The sequence below is a fragment of the Papaver somniferum genome, chromosome 8, assembly GCF_003573695.1.
Source record: "Papaver somniferum cultivar HN1 chromosome 8, ASM357369v1, whole genome shotgun sequence".
Lineage (NCBI taxonomy): Eukaryota > Viridiplantae > Streptophyta > Magnoliopsida > Ranunculales > Papaveraceae > Papaver > Papaver somniferum.
In genome coordinates this window covers 101,260,469-101,267,822 of record NC_039365.1, presented here as the reverse complement: position 1 = coordinate 101,267,822, position 7,354 = coordinate 101,260,469, and the positions used below count along the sequence as shown (strand labels likewise).

At 35.2% G+C, this 7,354-nt stretch overlaps 1 long non-coding RNA gene across 1 annotated transcript; it reads right to left on the bottom strand.

Annotated features, from left to right (window-relative positions):
- Positions 1–497: 497 nt before the first annotated feature.
- Positions 498–4,455, bottom strand: LOC113301379. Its single transcript, XR_003336255.1, has 9 exons — positions 4,054–4,455; positions 3,886–3,933; positions 3,472–3,538; positions 3,090–3,160; positions 2,936–3,009; positions 2,199–2,335; positions 1,445–1,876; positions 858–935; positions 498–761 (listed from the first exon to the last, which is right to left on the bottom strand). It is a non-coding gene; the product is annotated as an uncharacterized LOC113301379 (long non-coding RNA).
- Between the last annotated feature and the right edge of the window lie 2,899 nt (positions 4,456–7,354).

The window sequence follows — 7,354 nt, the reverse complement described above, 5'->3', positions numbered from 1 at the left end:
CAGAGTTCTGTTGCAAAGAGGAGTTGCAACAGTTTCAATCTGTTACGAAAGTCGATGTTGCAAATTTTCGCAACGGCTCATAAGCAATTGCGAATTTTCGGTCGCAACAGTTTTAAACTGTTGCAACGTAAAATTGTCGCAGAGGTTTCAAACAGTTGCGAAATTAGGAGGTCGCAACATTTTTAAACAGTTCCGAAATTAGCAGCTCACAACATCATATTGCAGTTGCGAAATTTTTGCAACATAAAAAAATTAGTGGTTTCGGTCAAAACCAGTGTTCCCTGTAACAAAATCATCTTAAAGCAAAGTTTCCCTCCAACTTTTTCAGCAAGTACTGAAATTCACTGAAATGTTAGGAAAAACAAACATGTATAAATTTCTACACCAAAGAATTGTTTATTATTGAACAAAGAAATCTTCAATTCAAAAAGAGAAGGCATACATGGGCTTACTCTTCAGTTTATAAGAATGATAAAGGATGTAACTAATAGCAAACATAGATTTATTTCCTAAATTGTTTTGCTTTCAAATAATGACAAGTAACAGCCAAATAAAGAAATCTCGGTAGAGAAACATACGGGTGAGCAGGGAGGGAGTGTCATAGTCCAGTTTCTAGCTGAGATTCCCTCCTAACTCCCAACTATACGGGATCATATATACTTTATCAATCTGAGATTCCCTCCCAACTACTTGTAGCCTTCAAGGACCACAAAGCTTTCAGCTGCTTGTACACCTTCCCCGGTATGTTTCTTTTCCAATTCCTGGAAAACAATTCAAAAAGATAGTCAAGTCTAAATAACCAAAGCATATAACCATAAGTTTCTAAGAGACATAGGCAATACGTGATCACTTCATACATTAAATTATGAATGCTAACCATCATTGAACTTGGGCAATTCATGAAATCATACAATAAAGAGATCTTCTGTATACCTCTGCAAAAGAATGACAAAGAACAACAACTTAGGCAATACAAATTTCTTAAGTTCCAAGCTGTAGCTAGAAATATACAAATTCTGTGTGTAGTATCAAAAGAATGACAAGTATATAAATATTTCCTAACTTTTCAGAACATGCAAACTCTGCAGTTGTAATGTTAAGTTAATAACAGTAACAGATTCAACTTTAAAGGCACAAGACCTTGAGACAAGTTCAATATCATTCTTTACCTACATGCTCAAACAAGTATAGCTTCTTGTTGCTTCATAAACATCCTTGTAAGTAATGAGACTTATTGCTCATATTTACGACATGCAAATCCCATATACACCATATAAAGAGGAAAGTGAATGTAAATAGTATAGCAGATAACAAAACCAAGGTTTTTCAGTTCATGAATTTTATCAAATGGTAAAGGAGTACTAAAGAATTTGTGTACCTATAATTTACCACTCCAAAGAAAACAAATATCGAAACATAGAATACGACTAAGACAATGACAAACCTTGTTGAGGTCGTTTCTCCAAAGTGCTAGTATCTCTGAGACCTTGTTTGGAAGATAAGACCGCGCAATCAAAGCAGTTTCAGGAATCCGGTTGCTACGGGAAAAGACACATTCAGGTTAATCTTTTATGTATTAGATTTAAGCTTTGATCAGAGATGATTCCCAAGTATATCTAGAGAATTTGAAAGTGGCTGACTGAAAATTAGCTATCCACTAATAGCTGGAGATAGTCTTCCACTTTTCCCAACATGAAGTCGCTCAATATCTGCAGCAAACAACAAATCAACCATTCACACAAGTTATAGAGGACTACAGTCCTTTAACTATGTTACTTACTCTCTCTTTTTTTTTTTACAATTCTTTGACGTACTGCAGGACATTTGACTAATTATCAGCATCTCCTTCAACTATGTCCACAATGCCACAAGCAACCTGGGATAGAAAGAGTTGCATCAGTGAAATTTTTGCTGCAGGATATCTGTAAGTTTTTTGCTGATTCCAATTTGCAACCAAATGGAATTAAGACTTAATAGGGTAGCATTAGGCTGCATTCAAGTGAGTTAAGGAAATGTGCTACCTAATTGAGTGTATTTTATAATTTTTAAGTATATAAAAGGTCATGTGGTTGTTGTTAAAACAATGAAAACATTTAAATCAGCTTACTAGGATTGAGTATGTTTATAACAGCCATATGTGTACCAGTACTAAATGAGTCGCATGATAATAGAGGCCAGTACATGGTCGTATATGATACCTCTATCGCATTGACCAGGTATCCAGAAAGAACGAAAATCCAAAGAGTTAAAACAACCTAGCCATCCAATTGCTTCCCATATTGTTATCACAGGCGCCTCATCTTCGACTGACTCTTCTTCCTTATGCTCCATCTATCTACAAAGATTACATGTGGCAGATATTAAAAATTGTATCTTCATAGAGTTGTTAACTATGTTCACTAGCCATCACAGACTCTAGTTCATGTATCTGTTTTGCTTCAAATTTCTCTTTAGATTGCGCAATGACATCCCAATCATCTCTCAGTTATTCGAGAGAGATACATTACCAAATTAGAGAAGAAACCCATAATCAAGTAGGTAATTCAACCAGTAAACTGAAGAAAACATGATACGAAGAGACTAAAAATCAGTGACGGAGAATGAATGTTACAGAAGACTTCATAGTCTCTAGGCAGTGACATCTCATAAAATATATATTCACATACTTAAGATACATATTAGTTGCAATCAAGACTTGAGTCTGAGTGAATGAAAACATCATTTATTGGATGGGTTTGTGATCACCGTCCACATTCAAACCATATAAACATGACAAATTGCAGACTGGTGCTATTTTCTAGCAAATATCAACAAGTTAGGTCAGAAACTAGAGATAACAAACTGCAAACTAGGATAATTTATATCTCACTGGAAAAGTATGATGAAACATAACTTAGATCGGAAAGAAACATGATACAAAGTCGGAAGAGAATACCGTTAAGCTATATGATGCTTCAAATTTTTCTAAAATATTCCCAAAATTCCAGGTTCTAACTCCACATGAAGAGGCTGCAATAACATCATAATTCGTAAGTTAAATGTGTATACTCAATTTCTTTATAAAGGTAAAATCAACTACCCCAAAGTACCTTGTGGGTTCGTAAAACGGGTTCGTAGCAACCCCTGCCCTTCCATCCGCAACCACGACCAGACCTGATACCTGTTCAACATTAAATAATCTAAAATAAAACAACCCAGAGAGCTTAAAATTTTCTATTCAACATCAGGTATCACTACGGCATTACAATTCAAGCACAAGGAAATTTGGTTTTGCAAGTCGAATACTTTTTAAAAACATAACCAAATTTGTGCACTTTACAACACCATAGAGCTAGATTCAAGTTCAATACACTGAAAACTTGTAACAATGCATTCATCAGAATCTTCAAACTATCGAAAACTAACCATAAGATCTCAAATTATCTAATTCACTGATGCCTATAAAACCATTAAAAATTTATTAAAGCATACCAGCATCTCTCATGAGAGTCGTCGCCTCAAACTTTGACCACAACATCATCAGCTCTCATCCATATGCCTGTGAACAATAAGATGCAACAAAACCTAATAGTGACCTGTAAAAGAGCTTTGCCTCGATGAAAAAAACTCAAAAGAGACTTGAAACTAAACTTCTCACAAGGACCTAACAGTGAACTTGAACATAAAAAAAGATACAAGCAAAGATCAGACTTAAAACTAAAAACCCGTATTTCTCCTTGGAGAAACATTCAATTAGATCTAAAAACTAAACCAACCTAATGACAACAATTATGCTTAAGTTGTTAACATTGAAATTAATATTAAAACTTTAATACATCATGCAGCATGAATTCTAGCAAGAAACTATGATATATGCACCAACATTAGTAGTTACGAGAACAATACCCGAATTTTTTCCATCTTGAACTGAAACTGTCTTTGTATTTGCTAACTCTGCAATACCCAAAATCACCACCAACAACAAATCATTACCAAAATACCTAAAAAAACCTAACCCAACAAACCCAAATCATAACTCAAAATTAGAAGACCAGTTGTGTTGATTTTTCTTACCAGGGTGTTTGAAGCATCTGATTTTCATTTCCAAACTCTTTGATGAGGAAAGCGTTATTCCTCTTCACGATCTCTCAAATCAAAAACCCTAGTACTAAGAAAAGAGGTTCCACACAAGATCAGATTCAATGAAACCCATAATCGAAAATCAAACCTAAGGGTGAAATCAAGCGAAACGCTTTATCATACTTAAAGAAAATGAGAAGTTTAGGGATTTTCTTCATCTTTGTGCACAATTTTTAGAGACCAAAGAAGATAGACTGAACCCTAAAACAACTTTATACGTAAACCTCAAAACCCTAAGTCGGAAAATAAATTGGTCAGCTTGATTTGGGATTCGTGATCCCTGAAATCACCAAATCGTTCGAATTTCAGACATGAGAGGAGAGAAGGAGAAGAGAGTAGAGACGAGAACGAGAGAGAGAATAAGATTTCTGTTCGAAATAGAACAAGATAGAGATAGGATAAACCTGAGTCAGTTTTGAAGCTGACTGTCTGAATGGGATGAAACCGAGTCAGCTTGAAAGTGTGGGTAGCCACACTCACGAGTCGCACGCGTACGTCTTTAATCTGTTGCAAATTGTAACAAAGAAAAATAGTTACGAGTTTTGTAATTGAAACAAACTGTTGCAAAAATTTCGCAACTGAAAATTCGCAACAGGGGCTAAGCTGTTGCGACTTCTAGTTACTAATCCTTGAATTTGCTGAAGTGGAACTTCATCAACAAAAGGTATGTGGATACTTAAACTCATCTATCACTTGGAAAGTCTATTTCTACTATATCTCCTATATTGAGACATAAGTCGTGTTACGATATAATTTTCTATTATACACATTTGAGATTTCGAGCTGAGTTTATCTCACTTATATATTTCTCGAAATATATGTTGGCAAGCTTTCGCTTTAGCCATTTTCATCTTACATTCGTGACGAAAGTCCGAATAAGATAATATGAAAATTGCCGAGTTCCATCTAACATGGTTTGTGTGATACAATCATTTGGTGTAGCCTTGGAATGTTTCATTATGATAATTTCAATAACTTGAAAATCGCTTTGACGAAAAATAGTTTGTGAACGACAACTATATAACGTCCTCTAAGAAAGTTTCAATAATTGAAATTAAGAGTTGATGAGATAACCATCCTTGGATATAAGCATATATAGTGTGTTCGCACATTAGTGTATAAATCCATAAACCGGGAACCAAATGTATGCATTTGTGTGTATACAAAATTGGTGAAGGGGACAAGATAAGTATGCGAACCCGTACGCATACTGGTAGAAGTTTTCGGACCGAAAATATCTGTTGTGTTTAGGAATTACAAACTCCTAAACTAGTCACTTTAAATATGCGTACCCGTACGCATACTAGAGGAAGTTTTCGAACTGAAAATATCTGTTGAGTTTGGGAATTACAAACTCCTAAACTAGTCACCTTAAGTATGCGTACACGTACGCATACTAGCGGAAGTTTTCGAACCGAGAATTTTTGCTGAGTTTGGAAACTTAACAACCTCAAATCTGGTTTCTTAAGTACGCATACTTAAGCTGATTATTTTGTCAAATCGGTCTGTTCATGAACTTAAACATTTAAATCTTAAGGAATGCAATGCAAACTGTGGCTATAATGTTCATGATTGATTCGAGTGAATCAAACCAATTTGGTTTCAATTGTGTTTTCTATCCAATTGAACAACTCTTTAACTAGTTTCATTTGAGTCATTTTAACTAGTTATGGATAAGATGAATAAGGTTAATATGAGAGTAACCATATGGCTAACTTCGGTTGACCATTGTTGAGCCAACATGATTGTACACGTTTGAGTATGGTTACATAAACCTAAATGAGGGTACGTTTCGTTTGTGTGTAACAAGCTAAGTTCGATCTAACGTTTGAAAGATATTAGCTTGGTTGAATCAGGTTTTTCATCTAACGGTGATTATTGAATGCTTTGTTACCAAAGTAACTTGGATTGCAAACCCTGATTTGAAAACTATATAAAGGAAAACTCTAACAACTGGGAAACCTAATCCCCACACCTCATGTGTAATACTAGTTGTATTGTTAGAGTCGATTCTCCTTTAACCTTAGGTTTTCCTAAACCTTGTAGGTTAACGAATTGAAGACTTCATTGGGATTGTGAAGCCAGACCGATATTATTTTTCTTGTAGTTGTGTGATTTGATCTTGATGTTTCTATCGTACGAGTACAATTGTAAAATTGGCTTGAGATTTATTTCTCCGATAGGCAAGATAGAAAAGTAGTCACAAACAATCTTCGTCTCATCGTTTGTGATTCCACAATATCTAATTTCTCCATCATACGATTTAGATTATTGTGAGGTGATTGATAATACAAGGTTGTTCTTCGGGAATATAAGTCTGGTTTATCAATTGGTTCATGTTCACCTTGATTTATCAAAGGACAGAACAAAAACTCTTGGGTATTTCTGTGGGAGACAAATTTATTCAATCCTATAGACTTTTCAGTGTGAGACAGATTTGTTTATCAAGTCTTCGACTTTGGGTCGTAGCAACTCTTGGTTGTGGGTGAGATCAGCTAAGGGAATCAAGTACGTAGTATCCTGCTGGAATCAGAGACGTAAGGAACGCAGTTATACCTTGAATCAGTGTGAGATTGATTAGGGTTCAACTACAGTCCAGTCCGAAGTTAATTGGTACTAGGCTAGTGCCTGTAGCGGCTTAATACAGTGTGGTGTCCAAACTGGACTATGGTCCGAGGTTTTTCTGCATTTGCAGTTTCTTCGTTAACAAAATTCTGGTGTCTGTTTTATTTCTTTTCCGCATTATATTTTGTTATATAATTGAAATATCACAGGTTATGCGTTGTATCGATCAATTAGGAAATCCAACCTTTGGTTGTTGATTGATCTTTGAATTAAGAGTTAGAGATATTAAACTCTGGTGTCTTTGGTACCGTTCAAGTTTACTCCTCTTATATTCCATCGGGCTCGCATATTTCTATTTTCTAATTGCGGATTGAATTAAGAGTTAGAGATATTAAACTCTTTGATATACGTTATTCTAGATTGAGTCTAACTGTATAGTTCATTCTCTAGAAAGTGTATTGGAGTAAGTCTTCTCAGATTTCCAAACGAATTGTTGGGTGTGGTTGTTGGACCCCCGCATTTTCAATTGGTATCAGAGTAGGCAAACACGTTAAAGACCTTATAAGTCTGTGTTTGTAGCGATCTGATGATGGACAATATTGTCTCTAAAAACGCTTCACCAGAAAAATATAATCTCAACATCAAGCATATTCTTGCTGTCATTGCTAAG